Consider the following 20724-nt stretch of genomic DNA (forward strand, 5'->3'; position numbering starts at 1 on the left):
CGGGCTCCATCCAGATAAGCAACCCTCTTCAGGGGTGTTTCAGGAAGTGAGATGGGCCAAGAGGAAGCATAAACCAGGAACACTCAGCAAGAAGATGGAAAGAGCAGGAGGGGGGTGTGAGCAGCATGGAGAAGGCTCAGAATTCATTCACTCGGGCACCGGATGGGAGTGTAGCGCTGCATGGGAGAGCAGTAGAAGCACGGACTCGAATATTCTGGCTTTCTGCTAGCTTAGCTAGCACGGGATCTTAGAAAGATCCCGTGACAAGGAGGCAAATGGGAGCCACAGGGGAACAAGAACTAGATTTTGGTGGCAGCCTTAGCCAGAATTTATGGTTTCTTAGCTCATGCTACAGATTTAATGTTTGTGTCCCCCTCCCAAAAAAAAATTTATAGGTTGAGATCTGAGCCTCAAAGTGACAGTATTAAGAGGTGGGGTCTTTGGGAGATGCCTGGGTCATGAAGATGGAGGCATCATGCATGGGATTAGTGTCTCATAAGAGACACCCCACAGAGCTCCTTCACCCCTTCTGCCATTCGTGAACCAAGGAGCTGGCTCTTGCCAGACTCCAAATCTGCTGGCACCTTGATCGTGGGCTTCCCAGCTTCCAGAACTGAGAATTTCTGTGACTTATAAGCCACCCAGTCTTTGGTATTCTGTTACAGTAGCCTGAACAGACTAATACAGTGCAAAGCAGCAAGCCCTGAGAATTGAGTGGCATGAGTTGACTCCTGGCCAGGCACAGCTGGGACCCAGCTTTTGCCTCAAAGATCCTTTGCCAAAGGAACAAGCTAAGATCCCCTGCTTAGAAGGGCAAAAAAACACAGCACTTCCCATAAGCACATCTGCTGACTCGACATTCCCCTCGTCGGCCCCGCACACCCACCGGAGGTCTCACATGCCCTCACCCCAGCAACCATCCAGTGACAAACCTCTTTGAGGGACAACAGGACGACAGGATGATTGGCCAGGCAGAAAGGAGGGAAAGGGCCACAGTCGCACATCATCACATGGCATACCCTTCCACCCCCGCCCGCAGGGAGAGAGGAACCACACTGCTTTCCTGGAAGTTGCTCACCTAGTCTGCAACTTCTGGAAACCAGACACTTACAAGCAATTATGATTTAAGGTCCATGGAGTTCAGATGCGTCTCAGTCCTGCCCAAAGGGGTGATTTAGAGGAAGGGGTGGGTGGACCTGAACCCACACCGTGGATTGAAGGGTTTATAATATTTGCCTTAAACACCAACCTATGTACAGCCAAAACTAAAATTCAGCGCTATCAACAGTGCTGTTCACATCCTCGCCAGGGCCCTGGTGAGATGCCTCAGGCTGCCACTTCCATGTCACCCTCTGCTCCCCCACCCTCATCCCCAGTTGGCCCAAGCCTGAATCCCTTGCTCATGCCTTCTAGACTTGCCACTTCTCCCTGGGTGAACCCCCCCCAAGACATGAAGGGGCAGCGCTCCCCAACTGCATCTCCGCCACCCCGGCGTTTTCCAGTGTTACCTATGCCCACATCCCTGTGCCCTGGGAGCTTGAGAAGTTTTGTCAGCCTTCAGCGTGGCTTCTCGTAAAGTTTCTACTGCAACTGCTTTCTTTATCTCTGCTTTGGAGAAGGAAGTCACAGCCATTTCTAGGAGGCTGCGTGCTACCAAAAGAAGTCGCCCTAAAGCAACCGTTGAACCTTGGTGACCCGCTGTAAAAAAAAAAAAAAAATGTACCCTCCCCGCCAGCCCCTTGCCACCGGGTAGCACCCAAACAGCCCTATGTGAGAGAGAGACCGTCTGGTGTAGGGACGAGTCGTATTGCCCGGTTGGGGCGAATGGACAGCAATGGAGTGTTTTCCTTAGGGGCTTGGCTGCCCCAGGTCTGCCTCACAGCCTTGCTCTGCATTTGAGAGCTGGTCAGATGACGGGCAGCTCCCGCACTTAGAGAGAGAGATGGGGGCCTCTGTGTGGTTATGGGACAGAAGCTGGGTGAGAGGTAAGGTGGCTGAGGCCAGGAAAGAGCCTGAGCCATGGATCCAGCCACAGGAAGTGGACCGAGGCATTGGGGAATGATTGGACAGCTGGAGTTAGAAACCTGACTGGTGAGCTTGCAGATTCTTCCCCGTGTCGTCCTCCTTTAGGACACTGGTGAGTTCTTTTGGAACCAGCCCATCTGGGCTGGGTTAGAGACACCAAGGAGAAGGCTTTGTGACCCAGCACCAGTGACAAGAACAGTGTGGTGGGCGCAGGATAGCATGTGAGAGAATAATCCAGAGGGAAAAGAAGAGGCAGGGGCCACACTTGGGACACCTGACCTACTCACCTCTTCCCACCTGGGAATTCTCTGGAAATTTCCTCTCTGTGAGCAAGGCAGGCCTGAGCCCATCCCTGCTCAGGGAAGTGATTGGAGGGGTGAGGAGAGAGGTTTCTACAGTTACTTAGCATTTTGGCCTAGGATTGGGCCCTGAGCCAACTTTTCCCTCCAGATGGAGCACCAGAAGGCAGCCTGGAAAAGGAAACAGAGAGGCCAGGGCAGACGGTCATCTTGCTTACCCACCCCCCACACACACACACACACATGAGTAGCCACAGCTGCTCTTGGGTAACTTCCCTCATCTCTCACAGAGAGACCACCTCAGCACCCCCCCGAGCCATTCCCAATGCAAGTGCCTTCACAGCCTCTGCATAGCCCTCAGGATCAAGTCCAGCCTCCCTGGAATGGCATATAAGACCGTTCGAGGTGGGGGTCTCCCAGCTTCTGCAGCCTCCTGGTGCCTGGATCTCCCCCTCCCCCCTGAAACTGCAAGCACCACTATGCTTTCACTTCCTTTCCCCTGTGCACCTGGCTCAGAAAGCCCTTCTCCCCGTGCCCACCTAGAACACAGCGCTTTTCCTTCAAGACTGTTCTCAAACAGGACCCCGAAGAGAACTTCCCAGACATCCCCTCCCCATGCTGTGTTTATAAGCCCCCTCCCCTGTTATCTCGCAAGCTTCTGAAACGTAGGGACCTCCTACAACCTGGAAAAAAGTTTATTTCATTTCTAGCCCCACCCCAATGCCTGGCAGATGGCCGTGCTCAAGTATATTTTTGCTAAATGAATGACTAGGAAAGCACCTCAGTGACCCAGAGGGCATCAGCTTGGCACTGGGTATAGAATACCACTGGGTGTTAACAGCTGGGACCTGTTAAGTACGTTCCTTTATACCATCTAGAGTGCTGAGCATTTTAGTTTCATGGTCTTATTCAACGTTCTGTGATGAAATAGATACTATAATCACTGCGGAGCAAACTAAGGCTCAGAGAGGTGATGTAATTTGCCCCAAGTGGCACGGCTAGGAAGTGGCAGAGCCCGCATTCAATCCCAGGCTCCTGGCTTCAGTAAATGAACAGGCAAGCGAACAACCATGGGCAGCTTTCGCAAGTACAAGGCGTCCCTGGACTTGATGTTGCCATATTATCAACTGGACGTCCTAACCCCACACCTGGAAAAGGAAGTGGTGACCAGGACCGTGGAAGAGAGCACAAGTGCCATGTAGGTGTGGCACCTGCTCTGAATTACAAAGACGTGGAGAAACCAGCAGGCCACTTGGTGGGGCCCCATGGGGAGCTCTGGGGCAGAAAGAAAATCTTTCATTGGACCAGAGTGCTAAAACTACTTTTTTAATAATAAAATAAATTATAAGGGAGACGTGGCTCAGGGAATTTCCCTCTCTAAGAGAAGGGTTGTGTCTGTTTCGGTTTTACTAGAAGAACCTGGACTTCACAGAGGAGGCAAGGACCAGGGAGGACCCGTCAAGCTGAACCACAGGAAAAGCATCTGGAGTCCTGGGGGGAAAGCCCTCGCCTATCCCAAACCCTGGCCTGACACACCTGGACACAGCTCAGCCACAGGGAGGCAACCTTTCCCTTGGGGTTCTGCTTGATGTCGCAACAGGCTGGCCAGAGAGCCGTTCAGCTGCTCCTTTGCAGCTTCTCAGACAAGCCCGAAAATCTCCAGCAACCATCCTGCACCGACAGCAAGATGCTATGTGGGCAGGAGCCCGGGGCCGGGGGGGGGCCGGGGAACCTTTGGAGACTTAGAACGGGTCCAGGCAGCTGCTGAGACAGGATGTCGGGCAGGCGGGAGGTGGTGGCTTCTGCCTGGGGCTGGCTCAGACTGTCTGCGCAGTTGCACAAAATCAACTTGTTCACTTCCTCTGGGCCCCATCACCACTTCCCCAAAACCTTATTACATGTTTACAGAGCTTCATGCTTGCTAGGCAGCAGCAGAGGCTTAGAAAGGACGAGATGGCCAAGAAGGTGGCCTCTCCCGGCGCCCCTCCTTTCCCTGCTTTCAGTCAGCCCGCAAGGAGGAGGCTAGGCCCTCCAGAAGCCTTCCTCCAGGGGCTGATCTGGAGCCACTGTCCCCAGGGGGCTTCCTACTAGGGCCCCGGTGACTCGGTGACTCAAGCCACATGGGTTTGGCCAAGGAGCCAGGGACTCCTGAGGCCAAAGCCTGAGTTCGGGAGACTCACTCAGAACCAGTGCAAGGGGGAAGGGAGAGTTCAAGGTTCCTTCACTCAGAGCCACAGGAAATCCTGCTCAGCAAAGGGGAACTCCTTGGTTAAACGCCCTACCCGCCAGACGCCCACCGACACCACACGGGTCAGAAGGCCTCCAGGCCCTAATGGAGAGTCCAGAGAAGCGTTCAGTTAGCTCTAAACTTTTTTCCAGGTTGTAGGCACCCAGGAAGCAAGGAGATGTTCAAGCTACAAGAGTCTTAGCGGGGTGGGGGCTTCCTGGCACCAGCTTCAAGGGCCTGAAAGGCTTATTCCGGAGCCTCTGCTGGGGCTCTATGCTCAGCAGTGACCACCAGGTGGCAGCACATTCCCACAGCTGCTCAGGACGCAGGCGGAGGAAAAAACCGAGAAGCCGGGAGCCCTTGGTGGCACCCCCTTCCAGCGCTGCTTGGCCAGCGAGCTCAGATGGGGCAGAACATGAAGGAATTGAGAACTGAGGGCAAGGGAGACAAGGACAGGTTGCCAGCTGCCCAAGTTCAAGCCTATCCCATGGCATATCTCTGGGCAGCGCTAAATTCAGTCCTCTTGACTCAGGAAGGTTGAGAAGCTGCTCCTACTTTCAGACTTGTGAGTATTCCAATAAAAACAGTATCTGCGTTTTTCTTTAGAGTGTGTGAAGCCGCTCACACGCTCCAGTTCACTCAATTAACCAAACCACCCCGTGAGGCCCATATTATTCATCTCGGCTCACAGCAGAAGAAACTGAGGCCCAGAGGTTGGAGGGGTCTGCTCAAGGCCAGAGGCAATGCGGGGAGGGGAGCCCACCACTGGCTTCCTCACTTCAGGGGAGGACAGGGAAGACCGGAAGAGGGCTTGCCACGTGAGGTCCCACTGGGGTGTTTAGCTGCCCCACGGCCCTGGTGCCTCCCTCGGCACCTGCCAAGCTCTGCCCAGTCCTCTCCCTTCCGCGGGCAGTCTTGCTGGCCTGTGCTGGCCAGCCTCCCGCCTTTCAGAGCCTGTGATTTCTCAAAACACCTTGCATGTCTTCACAACTCAGTGCCAGGCCTCTAATCACCCAGGCTGGTCGGGTGTCTCCCCAAATCCCAAAGCAGGGCAGGCCTCCGAAGCCCACTGTAGATCCTGGTGTCGACCCGCACAGCTTTTATCTAAACCCCAGAAGGTGCAGGAACGAACAAACTCTGGACAGGACAACCGCTGATCCTAAATGTTTACAGCGGGGCCATATCTTGCCCCCCACCCCGTTTTTCCAACCTTCTACCTAACCCATGTGATGACACTCCATAATGAACTGGGAGCGTAGCGGGAGATTCGTAACCTCTCTCTTCCGCTGCCGTGTGTGTCTTCCCCTCCGACACCTGCCTTTGAGAGAGCACCAACCGTCTCATAGGTAGGTATTGTTAGATCCATTCCACAGATGAGGGAACAGGCGTGGTGACAAATGAGTGACTTACTCTCGGCAACACAGCCAGTAAATGACACAGCTGGGGCCCAGACCCAAGCCTAGCCTGGCTTCAAAGCCCCAGCTCTTCCCAGTGCACCCCACGAGAACAGTTGCATAGCAATTATGCCGAAACCCAGTTTGTCATTGGAGGCAGACCCTCTTCAGGGCCCTACTGGGTACGTCTTGTGTGCCGGGTGGGGCGAGCTATTCGGGGCAGTGCGTTATCTTGTCAGTTGTCTGTTCCCCAGGGCAGCTGAAGATGGTGGTGGTTTGCGGCCCATGGCGGGCAGCCGGCTCACCCCTGCGTTCTCTGTGTGTGCTCCTTCATCTAGTCGGTGATCAAACAGCGGCAGACTGTATCACTTTAGTTCCTTGCGAAATGCCTTCCCAGATAAACCTGACCCTCTCTGCTTTTTATTAAAGGTAAATATAGAAAGCTGTCATAGGAAGTACGTCTCAGCATTTCATCACGACTGAGGAGAACGATCTGTTGCCATGTTCCTTATAGAAAGTTTCTTGGGATAAATTTCACTGAGGAGTTTAGGGCTAGCGATGAGGTTGTTTTGCTTAATAAACCAGCCTGCTTTGTGTCACTGCTTAGTGGGAGGCTTTGTGTAATCCAGCTTTGCCAGGGCAGCGAAGAGGCTTGGAGCTGGGGTTCTGTCTCAGTGGCCACGCTTTGCGTAGGCTTTCCAGGGCATCTTCAGGCTCCATGTCATCCCCGGGCTCCCGGGGTGTGAGCGACTCTGTCACGCCCTATTCTTTTACTGGGAGTGATCTCCCATCCTTTTTGGAAGTAGGCAAGGTGTAATAAATACGTACAAGTAACATGAGAAGGAGCGCGAGCATTTATTCTGAAGGCAGGTCTGCAAGGTGATTATTGCAGGCTGTTATACAAAGATTCTTGTCAGTCCCTCCCTGACTTTGGGGTGAGGTTCTTTTCCTCAACAAGTGGTCCACAGTCTTATCTTTTTTTTAAGATTTATTTATTTGAGAGAGAGAGAGGGCAAGAGAGAGCGCACGGGGTAGGGGGCGGGCAGAGGGAGAGGGAGAAGCAGGCTCCCTGCTGAGCAGGGACCGCCCCCCTGATGCGGGGCTCGATCCCAGGACCCTGAGATCATGACCTGAGCTGAAGGCAGACGCTTAACCGACTGAGCCACCCAGGTGTCCCCACAATCGTATTTTGGATGATCACTTTGGGCAAAAGAAAAAAAAATGATGAGACAGAAAATGCCCCCTGGGGTTAACTGAGCTCTCTGAGGAGAGCTTTCTGGACACGGCTTGGAGAACCACTGTCGAGCACACACTACTGCGTCATAAACACCCCCCTAGGAATGGTGCCGTATAGGGCATAATATTATTACTCCCCCAGGTAGGCTTTATTTCTATTTATGTACACCTGCCTACTTCCACAAAGCCTTGAAGTCACTAGCAGACTGAGTTAATAGCTTCCTCCTCTGCACACCCACATCAGCTGACAAGTTCCTCCCGTTGAGGACTTACTACACCGTTTGTAGGTATTTATTGACGTGACCGCTTCTCCCAGGAGCTAGTAAAGTCCTTAAGTAAACTCCATAAGAAATTATGCCTGATTCACCTTTAGATCTCCCGCCCACTCCCTTTGTCTCCGAAGTCCCAAGAGCTTAAAATAGTAGCCAGCACAAAGGGGACCTGAGATAAATTCTCACCGGGTGCATGAAGTGGTGTTCTCAGGGCCTGGCAGCTCTTTGCCCCGTGAGAGCCCTGACCACACCTCTCAACGTCCAACCAGGAATCAGGAGGCCCCCAGGGAGACCTCTTGCTCAGCAAAAATGGTTTTTTGCATCTAACTTCAATCTCAAACCAGTTCAGACAGTGACCAGTTAGGGCCTCGGGAAAGGGACCCTCGGAGAGACTGTCTGATGGTTCCATCACATTTCGCGGTTTCAGCATCTGTACATGCGACAGCCCATGGCCTTCATCTCTGTGATGTATCTAAACGTGCCTCACACACACACACACACGCACACTCACTCACTCACTCACACACATACTGGCCATCGTCTTACTCTGTTCATTTCCACTTCACAGTCAGAGCCAGTTTATCCATGCCTTACTCTTCACCACTCTATCTGCAGGACCTCAAACCACCTCTGGCCCTGGCTGGCCAATTCAGTCTGACACACGATGGCACGGGACTCACAAAGTCTGGGGTCTTGCCCCAGGTCACTGTGCTCCATTGCGGGGGAGGGGGAGTTGTTCCAGGACTCAGGATTTGGGGAGGGACGGAGCACTGGAGGAAACCGATGCCCAGAGTGGCTAGTTCAAGGTCAGACCTGGAGAAGTGGCCAGGTTTCTTCCCTAGCGGAAATGGTTAGGAGTTCCTGTGTTTCTTCAGGGCTGATTCTCTGAGTCTCCTGTTGGAGGGGCACTCTCCCTGTTCTATTTTGCTGGCTCTTTGGTCACCCTGGTCCGTATCTCTCTGAACAGCCTGGGACCCCTCGAACCAAGCCCACAGTTGCTGCGCCTGACTCCTGACAGTCTGCCCGTCGGTCCTCGCTCATGGGTGAATAGTGGGTTCAGCCGCGGCCAGACACCTCTTCGTGCAGGGGGAGGCCCGCTCCCCTGCACTCTGACCCACGTGCTTCAGGGGAGAAGTCACCTTTAGGTCCAGCCATGGGCTTCAAAACAAACCCGTCTTTCTTGTTTTAAATTGTTTCTACGTGGAAGATGTTGGACAAATTGTTTATTCTCCGTGTCTTCATTGCCCCTTTGATCGATGACAAAGATATCTGAGTGAAGCCCCAGTGAAGTGACTCTAGGCACAGCAGGTGTCACAGAGGCTGGTACATGGTGCACGGTGTGTCAGGGCCCTGGTGGGGGGGGCACGCTTCACCGTCAGGGTCCCTCCAGCTCCAGGCCCAGTGCTCCTCTCAGGAGGTGCCCCATAAATACTGAATTAAAGGAAAATTATTCCACACCTACCACCCCTCCCCAAACCACGAGATACAGGCTTGCTAGGAATCTATTAAAGACGTGCCCCCAGATCCTGTTTTCTCCAGCGCTGCCTCTCAGTCTCTCACCCAAGGGACTCTTTTCTGTTCCAATCTCCCCCAACGTGCTCCTGGCTTCAGAATTGGGAAGTGTCCAAAGGAGACTTTGGGGGGGGGGCGATAATGCCTCCCTTTCCCATCTTCGAGCTTGCCAGGAAGGGCCTTGTTGGCCCCATTCTGACTGGTTTGTATACATTGGGGGTGGCACCTGCTTGCCCAGGAAAGCATCCACAGGCCTGCTCGGTGGGCTCACCAAGTGCCACCCATGAGTCCGCTGGGGTCGGGAAAGGGCAGCCTGCCAGCTCACTGGCCCCTAGAAGCCACTTGGGCCCCCAGCCTCCTGCTGGTGAAGCCCTTCCAGTGCGGGGTCGGGGGGAACCTCAAGAGCCAGATTATCCTGAACAATAACCATAGTGTCCATATCTCGCGTGCCATTCATTCTGGAGGGCCTGGCAGATCACCCGGCACTCTTCGCCCACTATGAAGGGCCCCCCCCTCCTGCGCACGGTGTGAGGGTTGCTGAATACACAGCCGACTCCTGCCAAAACAGCTGCATGGCAAACATCCGGGGCCATGGGAGGCCCATGGTTTAATTTGCATTACATTTATTTGTATTTGCTCTAGACCTTAAACGCCAAACATCATCTAATCTTTCATTAACCCTGCAATCTTTCCTGATTTCGAAGGAACGAAGAAATAGAATTGGTTCTTGGTCGAGGTTCAGCCTCAGGGCCAGGCTGTGGAGCCAGCCTGCAGCCGCTCCCAGCCTCCAAGATAGCATCTCTTTCTGTCTTCGTCCCTCCAAGATGAGTCAACTGGCCTGCGCTGGCCCTTCCCGGAGGAGAGCTGGACCTTGCTTCAGTGACCATGACTTCAGCCGGGACAACAGGACTCTGGGTCACTGCGAGACAATCCAGCCAGCACTCCTTCCCTCCCCCAGCCCCCACCCTGCCCAGGGCCCATGACTAGGGCTTTTTGTGTTATCCTGCACTTGGCACCCTCCCCGTTTCCTGCCAATAATGCTGGCTGTTGTTTCTGAGCAAATGGAACAAATGACCACCGTGAACTCCGTGCAGTCTAGAAACTGGAAACATCTGCAGGGAGGCAAGGGCAGCCACCGGCTGGGGCAGGGCCGCGGGGAAGCAGCGGGAGAGGCCGTGGGAGGAAGATGCGCGAACTCCAGGGAGGAGGGCAGAGGGCACAGTCGCATCCGAGCAGGGCAAACAGGCGGCGGGGCCCTGGGGTCAGGCCCGAGGACTGCTGCCGGCCTCCCGCTCCTCTTCGCTTTTCCTTGCAGGAGATTAACTCCGCTGTGTTGTGACCAAGTGAAGAGCGCGTGTGCGTGCCCTTTTGTGCATACCATCTTACATGTGGAATTCTATGTTCGAGCGGAAGTGGATCTTAGAAAACGATGGGCCCAACTCCCCGTTTCACAGGTGACAGCAAAGGCCCTCAGAAGGAAGACATAGAGTGAGTTAGAAGCAAAGTCTAAACTCGGATCTGGCACAGAGGGGTGCCTGGGTGGCTCAGTCTGCTGAGCATCCGACTCTTGGTTAGGGCTCAGGTCATGATCTCAGGGTGGTGAGTTCGAGCCCTGCGTCGGGCTACGAGCTCAGTGGGGAGTCGGCTTGAGATTCTCTCTCCCTCTGCCCCTCCCCCCACTCTCACGCGCGCGCATGCACGCTCTCTCTCAAATCAATCAATCTTAAAAAAATAAAAAATAAAAAAAATACAGTAGTACCTGGCACCACCACCACTCACTGCAGGGGTGTGTGTAGTGTTGGGGGGGGGCGCGCATGCGCGCACACACACACACACACACACACACACACACACACACACTCTACCGTGTCACCTCCCTTCAAGTCAAGTTGTTGAGGAAGGAAGGGGAAAAATAACAAGTGTCCATTGCCTACTGTGTGCCAGGAGCCAGGCTGGGGGCCGGCCCGAGCAGCGGCGCAGGCATGGGGACGAGCCCTCCCGCTGGCGGCCGTGGGCCCCGCACCACGCTAACGGCTCTGTCCCGGGCTCTCCTCCATCCTTGCGGTGGCCATGTCACAGAGCCTATCGTTTCCATCACAGCTGCTTGGGCGGGTAGGGAAAGCTGACATTTCGAAAGGGTAAGGAGCTGGCCCGGGCCCTGCTCTCGAACGGGGGAGCCTGCTCCTGCCTCAGCAGCCCGTTCCGGCCCCCGGCAACCCTGGTGGGGGTTTTGCAACTCTCCACGGATGACTGACAGGTTGAGCGTCTAGAATTGTGAACTCGACAGAGAGATGGCCCCCGGGTCCGCGCGTCCCCTATAGAGGGAATCTCCAGAGTGAAGGCCTAGTTCTTGACCCAGACTCTAACCTGGAAAGGCCTTTCTGAGCATCACATGGAGACTGGCCCAGGGGACGTAGCCTGGCTCTTCCCACCTGATTTCCCAGGGGCTGCAGAATCAGGAGTTCCCCCCACTCCCGGTAAGGACTGAGCCTGGGTTCCTCTGTGTCTGGGAGAGGAATCATCAGTTTCCCAAACTGTTACATGCCTGTCCTCAGCCCTGCTTCTTTGATGGAGGAAGGAGTCACCAGCTGAGCGGCGTTTTCGGGTCCTGGCTGCAGGGCCAGCCCAAGAGGTGGGGAGAGGGCAGGGGCTGTGTGTTCCCTGGTGGGAGCGGGGGTGCTGTCAGTCTCCTCCCAGCAGACGACAAGGAAGGTGCTCCCCGGCAGAAACCGTGGCTTGCACCAGAGGCAATGCGCCCATTCTCAGGGCCGCTGCTGCTGGGCTCCATGGCTGCCACTTGAGCTGCCCGGCCGTGGGTCTGGAAGCTGGAGGAAGCCAGGGGCAACAGCCACGGAGCTCAGGGGACTCTGTGCAGGGATGTGCCTCCCAGGCGGCCCCCAGAAGTCCCCCGTGCCAGCAGCAAAGCTCCCCTCCACTATGGCGGGGGTGCTGGGGCTGGGACTGTCAGTATGACTCATCCACGACATAATCTGAGGATGCTGGTGGTACAGCCAGCCGGACACGCTCCCCCGGAACTCTGCAAGCCAGGAGGCACAGGAGGGGTGATCCCCGCAGACTGCAAGGGTGCACTGCTCTGGTCAGCACAGCCCGGCCCAGGAAGGGCCACCCCCAGTGGGATCAGCAGGGTGATGCCCAGGTTCAGGGCATTCGTACCCATCTACGTGGCCCTGGGGAGTCCTGGATGGGCAGGTTCCACGTGACCCCTGCTGGGTGACTGCTCTGGGTGCACGCCCTACCCCAGTACTTGAGCCTTAAGCCAGGAGTCCTGTGATAGTCCGTCCTGCCGTGGCCCCCCCCCCCACAATTCTCCCCCGCCCCGGGGCGTGTCCCTGCCCTGCACAGCCAGCCCCCTCCCCTCCCAGGACCCTGCACGCGTCACCGTCACTGGAGTACCAGTGGGCCTGGGCAGGAAGCTGCTCTCAGGGCCTCTGAGGGAGGAGAGCAAGGGGGAAGGCCAAGAGGAAATCACAAAGATCAGTTTAAAAATAACCCTCCTCCGTGTCAGCCATGAGGAGGAGCTTGGGGAGGAGCCAAGTTCTGATGGTGGTGGCTCAGGGCAGCCTCAGAAAGGCCCAAAAGTGAACTGGCAGAGGCCCATCTGGGAGCACACCCCATGTCCTTATCAGCCTTAGCAAGCCACCGCCAAACCCTGTCTTCACAGAGACTTCCGGCCAGCCAGCATCTGTTTCCTCTCCTATATTTAAACAACCAGGTTAGTGAACTTGGGAGAGCGTTTCTGCCCAGGGGGAAGAGCACAGCCCCCTGCAGAGCACACAGGGCAGAGGATGATGCTGAGGCCTTGGGGCCTGTGACTCGCTCCTCCTCAGCGTCCGCTGGATGAGCGGGGCCCAGAGTTTGGCGAGTGGCTGGGGAGGTCTGCCCTGATGGCTTTCTGGGCACAAGCAGGTGTGATGCCTTCCAGCCCCACATGGAGGCTTCAAGGGGACCCCCAGCAAAGCCAGAGATCCAAGAAATAACGCCTACTTCACAACCTTGGTCCTGAGCTTCCAGGTGTGTGACCCCTTCACACTGCCAGTCTTGGGATATATTCAGGCCTCTGGGCTACTTTTAGGCACTATTTCCACCTCTGTGTAAACAGAGCTGTTTGTTTAGAGGAAGGGGCACGGCTTCTACCAGGAACCTTCTTCTGGTTCTGCTGGCTCCTCAGTTCCAGGCTACTGTGGTCTCATCTTGCTGCACACAAACACGCACACACACACACACAGCACTAGCCTCATGAAACACTTAGTGAGGGGAGGGGCATCCCAGGAATCCTCTAGAAAATATCTCCTCATGGCAGAAAGTGCCAACACTGAGTAACCTAACCATCCACATCCCCCGTCTTAGGCTGCCTAGAAATAGAGGCTGGGCTTTCCATTTGTCTTCCTGTCCTAAACATGGAGAACTCCAGCTGGTTGAATGCTGTATATCCTGGAACAGTGTTTCTGAATTTCAGCCCACAAAAACACAGGCTGGAGTCATACCTAGATTCAAAACCCCAGCTCTAGCCCGAAGGCTGTGAAAGTCTGGGCAAGCTATTTTATTTTCTTAGAACCTGTTTCCATGTTTGTGAAAGAAGACCGAAATAGGTTAATAGAAGCCGTTGCGAAGAGTTGCCAAGGGGAGTCAATGAGATGATATTTATAAACATCTGGCACCTTGCCCAGCAGCAGCTGTGGGTCCTTAGCAGCTTGATGAACTTTCTACCGCTGTGTCAATTACCCATTTATGTTGGGTTTGTGTTCCCCTCCATACTTCCTATCCAAAAATTCAGTTTCTTATTAAATCAGGGCTCCACTCGGCCCTGGCTCCATATTTATTCCCCTCGGGACAATAGCAAATACTGGATGAGCAGCTGTTATGCTAGGCAGACCCGACCTTCGTGAGGCAGGTATCATTATTACCCCCATTTTATAGACTGTGGCTAAGTGACTTGCCCAAGATTATAGAGGCAGTAAATGGTAGAGCCAGGATTCGGACACAGGCAATCTGGCTCCAAAGCCACCATTTTGAACCTCTTTGCTATACCTGCAGTCACTGTTCAGTGGGCCTCGGGTACCCCTACTGGGGACTTTTCCTGAACCTCAGACAGACTTGCATGATCCTTGCTTCTCTAGAATCTGGTTTTCCATCAACGACACTGAATGATAGCTACCGCTGACTCAGCACCTACCTGGTTTATGCCAGACATTTTGCATACATTATCGCTAAACTAAGATTTCTCAACCTCAGCTCTATTGACATTTTGGACCAGATAATTCTTTGCTCTGGGGGCACTATCTATGCATTGTAGGATGTTTAGAAGCATCCTTGGCCTTTCCCACTAAATGCCAGTAGCACCTCTCACCCCCAAGTCATGACGATCATAAATGTCTCCAGGTATCACCAGATGTTCCCGGGGAGGGGTTGGGGGAAGGGAGCAAAATCCCTCCTGGTTGGGAATTCCTGCTCTAAATGAGAACTCTCAAGTTCAGAGAGGTTAAACGATTTTCTCAAGGTCACAAGGATGGCAGGCAGCAGAGACATGATCTGAACCAATGTCTGCCTGATTCCAAGACCAAGTATTTGTCACTGTATCATGCCCTCTCCTGGTTCTAAATAAGGAAGGTGTGAACTTGACACCGAAATCTATTTGCCCAGAAGCAACAGCATCAATATACTCTGACTCCCCGCCCCCGCCCCCGCCAAGAATGCTCAGATTCTGAACTTACAGCCTCGAGCTGCTACTTTGCTGAGCAGAATCCAGATCTTGGATTTTTGGAGCTAAATCAACTGAGACCCAGGCCACTCTGCTGAGCCTAGGAATTCAAGCTCTCCTTTACCGTCCTGTGTCCCCTAAGTGGGCCACGCTGCTTGGCTTGGGCATCCACTGTACCGGTCAGTTCTTCTGGAACCATGGGAGGGCTGAGGTCTTGGGACATAAGGGAAGCTCTTTCAGTTGCTTGTCTTGTGCTACCGTCCAGAAAAATGGCAGGGGCCAGAATCACAACTCCAACTTCTGCCTGAGTTTCATCTCCTTTTGGTTCCGAATTAATTTGTTAAAATCTTGACGTAAATGCACTGAATTTGCAAATGACACCACTTCCTGGGACACAGAAAGATGTGTCATTGAAGACAGACTGCCATCTACATCAGTACAAAGTTGCATGCAGGAACACTAATTCACGGCAGAGTTGAAACTACCCCACGCTTAGGTTTCTTCCATCAGTTCTCTTCTCCAGCTTTTCCCTCCTCTTTGCTGGACCCTGCTGTGCACAGACACAGTTACTTACCACTGTCAGTGTGCTATGTGTTAGGAAACAGGAGCCACTTTCCACGTGGCCTCCTTCATGCACAGGCAAAACAACAACAACTAAAAGTAAGTTCTTCAGGGAACTAAAAAAGCCACCACGAAGAGTAGGTTCATTGCCAGAGCCTGCTTGCTTTCCTTTATGAGGGAAATGATAGCTAGCAGCAGCTGCTCCCCATGCTGGCAAGATCCAGAAGCCTCGGCGATCGCAGTAACTGTGTGGTCAGCGGCTGCCCCCTCACTGTCCCCCGGGAGCCCCCCATAGTGTTCCTCCTGACTAGAGCCATCACAGAAGAATTTTCAGCATGAGATCCTAAAATCAACCATCTCCCAACAAGTCAGTAGGAAGATGGTGGCTAAAGGGTAAGAGTCGATCTCAGTCTCCAGTGCGGAATTTGAAAGCTTGGGCCTTCTACTTTAAGACTCTAATTTGTCACCACCTTAACAGAAGAGGAGGACCGTTGGTGATAAAGACACAGGAACTGGGGCGTCTGGGTGGCTCAGGTGGTGAAGCAGCCGACTCTTGATTTCGGCTGAGGTCGTGATCTCGGGGTTGTGGGATGGAGCTCCGTGTCGGGCTCCGTGCTCAGCGTAGAGTCTGCTTAAGACTCTCTCCCTCTCCTTCTGCTCCTCCCCACCCCCTCTCAAATACATAAATAAATCTTAAAAAATAAAAAAAGACATAAGAACTTACCCAGAAGGGCTTGTCAATTATAACTAAGGGACTGTTTTGGGCTCAATCCATGCATTTTTCAAACAGATCTTAAAACAGTGTTTTTCAAGCTACAGGTATCAACCTAGTAGTGAATTATGAAATCAACTTAGTAGATCGTGATCAGAGTATATTTTCAATTGAATGGAATGAAATGAAATGGACATTTCAGATGATGTTGCACATGGCAAGACTAATTTTGTTTCAGGTATAGGTTTCAGTATATGGTGGATAGCACTCTAAAATTAATTCCTTTTGTTTTATACCCTTTTGAAGTATATAATAAACATGCAGTAAACTTCACACATTTAAAGTGCACAATTCGGGGCACCTGGGTGGCTCAGTTGGTTAGGCGACTGCCTTCGGCTCAGGTCATGATCCTGGAGTCCCGGGATCGAGTCCCGCATCAGACTCCCTGCTCGGCGGGGAGTCTGCTTCTCCCTCTCCCACTCCCCGTTTGTGTTCCCGCTCTCGCTGTGTCTCTCTCTGTCAAATAAATAAATAAAATCTTTAAAAAAAATAAAAAATAAAAAAAAATAAAGTGCACAATTCGATGAATTTTCACATATGTATACATGTGTGAACCATCACCACAATCAAAATAACATATCCAGGGTGCCTGGCTGGCTCAGTCAGTAGAGCATCTCAGGGTCATGAGTTTGGGCACCACGTTGGGTATAGATATTACTTAAAAATAAATAATTAAATCCCCCCTTAAAAAACATATTGTTTAAAAAAAAGAATATATCTCTGTCCCCCAAACTTCCTTCATACTTTTTGTAATCTCTTCCCCCCTTGTACCCACTAACTACTGATTTGCCTTCTGTCATTATAGTTTGTACTTTCTAGAATAGTGTAGAAAAGGGGTCGTACAGTAAGTGCACACTCTTTTTTATCTGGCTCCTTTCAATCAGGCTGCTTATGTTGACATTCATCCACGTAGTTGCATGCATCGATAGTTTGTTCACTGTTACTGCTGAGTAGAATTCCACTCACGAATCTGTCACAAATTGCTTATGCATTCCCCTATTGATGGGCATCCAGATTGTTTCCGGTTTGGGACTACTACATTTAAAAGTGCCATAAACATTCACACACAAGTCTTTATGTGGGCAATATGTTTTCTTGGGTAAATACCTGGTTTTGGAATGACTGAATCATATGGTAGATGTATATTTAGCTTCTTCAGAAACTGCCAAAACAAATCATAAAATGATTACACCATTTTACATTTCCACCAGTAATGAAAGTTCCAGTTCCTCTAAATAGACAACTTGCCAATGCTTGGAATGGACAGTTGCATTAATTTTCAAAGATTCTGTGGCTATGTAGTCATAGCTCATTGCCTTAATTTTCATATTCCTAATGACCAAGGAGCTTGAGCATCTTTTCATGTTTGACATTTGTACATCTTCTTTGGTGAAGTGACTGTTAAATCTTTGCCCACTTTTTAATTGGGTTATTCATCTTCTTAAGGAGTTGTGGGCATTCTTTATATATTTTGTTACAAGTCCTTTGTCAGATATACATTCTGCAAATACTGTCTCCCAATTTGGCACTAGCCTTTTCATTGTTTTAATAGCACCTTTTGAAAGGCAAAGGATTTAATATTGATAATTTTTTTTTTTGCTTAGATATCCAATTTACTTATTTTTGCTTGTATAGTTTGTAGGGTTTGTGTCATATTTAAGAAATTTTTGAGCCAAGCTTAGGACCACTAGATCCTTCTCCTGTGTTTTCTCCTAGAAATTTTATAGTTTTAACCTTATATTCAAGTTTATGAACCATTTCAAATTAATTTTTGTATATGGCGTGAGGTAAGGATGGAAGTTCATTTTCTTTCACATAGCTAGCTATCTATTTGTTCTGCCACCATTTGGTAACAAGATTGTCCTTTCCCCATTCAGTTTCCTTGGCATCTTTCTTGAAATCAATTGACCATTATAGAGTCCTATTTCTGGACTCTATATTCTGTTGCAACAATCTATTTGCTTGTCTTTACACCGACACCACAGAGTCTTGATTGTTGTGGGGTTTTTGTTTGTTTGTTTTTTAAGATTTATTTACTTGAGAGAGAGAGAGAGAGAGGCAGAGAGAGAGAGAGCACAAGCAAGAGGGAGAAGCAGACTCCCTGCTGAGCAGGGAGCCCGATGCGGGGCTTGATCCCAGGACCCCGGGATCATGACCCTAGCCAAAGGCACACGCTTAACCAACTGAGCCACCCAGGTGCCCCTGACTGTTGTGGTTTTATAGTCAGTCTTGAAATCAAGTAATGTTGGAACTCTAACTTTGTTCTTCTTCAAAGTTGTTTCAGCTATTCTGGGCCTGTTGGATTTTCATATACATTTTAAAATCAACTTTTCAATTTCTTCAAAAAAGCCTTCTGGGAATCTGATTGGTGTTGCGTTAAATTGATAGATCAGTTTGGGAGTGAATTGTCATCTCAATAACACAGAATCTTACAATCTATGAACACAATCTCTCTCTCCGTTTTATTAGGCCTTTTAATATTTCATCCAGGAAGGTTTTGTAGTTTTCAGTGTTCAGAGTTTACATGTGATTTTGCAGATTGATGTAATGATATGGTTTTTATGTTTTTTAGTCTGTTAATATATGAATTATAGGTTGGGTTTTGAATGGCAAACCAACCTCCTATTTCTAGGATAAATCCCACTTGGACATAAGTGTCACCCTTTTTATGTCTTGTTAGACTTAATTTACTAAGAATTTTAAGGATTTTTTTTTTCTTTGCATTTATTTCATGAAGGATATTGGTCCACAGTTTTCTTTTCCTGCAGCATCTGTCTGATTTCAGTATGAAAGCAATACTGGTTTCACAGACTGAATTGGGAAGTATTTTCATTTGCTAGAAGAGTTTTGGTAGTATTGATATTTCATCCTTAAATGTTTGATACAATTCACTAGTAAAGCTGTCTGGTCCCAGAGTTTTCTTTACGGGAAGATTTTTTTTTAACAAGAAATTCAATTCATTTAGCTTTGATAGTCTGTGCCTTTCAAAATATTTCTTTCTGTGCCTTCTAAATTATTGAACTTACCAGCAAAGTTATAAATAATATCCACTTATTATCCATTTATTTATTTTTTTTAAGATTTTATTTATTTATTTGACAGAGAGAGACACAGCGAGAGAGGGACCACAAGTAAGGGGAGTGGGAGAGGGAGAAACAGGCTTCCCACAGAGCAGGGAGCCTGATGCGGGGCTCGATCCCAGGACCCTGGGATCATGACCTGAGCCAAAGGCAGACGCTTAACACCTGAGCCACCCAGGCACCTGACTTATTATCCATTTAATCTGTATGGGAGCTGCAGTAATGTCCCCCCTTCGGTAACTTTGTCTTCTCTTTTGTCAAGGTTTGTCAATTTTATTGATATTTTCAAAGAACCAGCATTTGGTTCATTGATTTTTCTCTATCATTTTACTGTTTTATATTTCATTGATTTCTGCTGTTATCTTTCTTATTTTCTTTCTTATGCTTGCTTTGGGCTTAATTTACTTTTCTTTTTCTACTTTCTTAAGGTAGAAGCTGAGGCCATTGATTTGACCTTTCTAGTAGAAATGTTTAGTGCTATAAATTTCCCTCTAACCACAGCTTTAGCTGTGTCCACAAATTTTGATGTTATATTTTTATTCCAAATTACTTTCTAATTTATCTTTTGTTTTCTTCTGTGACTTATGGATTATTTAGAAGTGTGTTAATTTCTAAATATTTGGGGATTTTCCTAATATCTTTATATTATTTATTTCTAATTTAATTCCACGTGGCTAGCGAACCATTTGTATAATTTAAATCCTTTTGAGTTTCTTGGGACTTATTTCATGGTTTATTGGTAAATGTTCTATGTGTACATGTAAAGAATATGTATTCTATTGCTGAGTGGATAGTTCTATGAATAACAATTAGGCCCAGTTAATTGATGGTTGTTATTCAGTTTTTCCATAGACTTGCTAAATTCTGTCTACTCGTTCCAATAATTATTGAGTGAGGGGTGTTAAAATTCCAACTATAATTGTCTGTTTCCTTTTATAGTTCTATCAGTTTTTGTTTCATTTATTTTGAAGCTTTATTATTACACTCTATTAAACTCTCACTGTTTAGAGTTACTGTGTCCTCTTGATGAATTGACCCTTTTATCACTATGAAATAATGCCTTTTATCCTTAATAATATTCTTTGCTCTGAAATCGACTTTGATATTAACAGGGCCTCTCCAGCTTTCTTTTGATTAGTGGTACCATGGTGTATTATTTTCCATCCTGTTACTTTTAACCTATTTATTTGTTTATATTTAAAGTGGATTTCTTTGGAAACAACATATAGTTGATTCTTGCTATTTTATATAATCTGACCATCTCTGCCTTTTAGTTAGCATTTAATGTAATTATCGATATGGATGGATTTAAACCTACTTTCTTGCTATTTAGTCTTTATTTGTTCCATTTCTTTGGGGTTTCCTTTTTCCTCTTTTTATGCCTTCTTTTGGATTGAGTATTTGTTAGAATTTTTTTTAAATAGATTTTATTTCTTAGAGCAATTTTAAGTTCACAGCAAAATTGAGCGGCAAGTACAGAATGTTTCCATATATCCTCTGCCCCGTATACACAGCCTCCACCACTATCAACAACCTGCACAGAGTGGTACACTTGTTATAACCAAAGAACCTATACTCACACATCATCATCGAAGTCCGTACTTTACATTAGGGTTCACTCCAGGTG

The sequence above is a fragment of the Neomonachus schauinslandi genome, chromosome 4, assembly GCF_002201575.2.
Source record: "Neomonachus schauinslandi chromosome 4, ASM220157v2, whole genome shotgun sequence".
Lineage (NCBI taxonomy): Eukaryota > Metazoa > Chordata > Mammalia > Carnivora > Phocidae > Neomonachus > Neomonachus schauinslandi.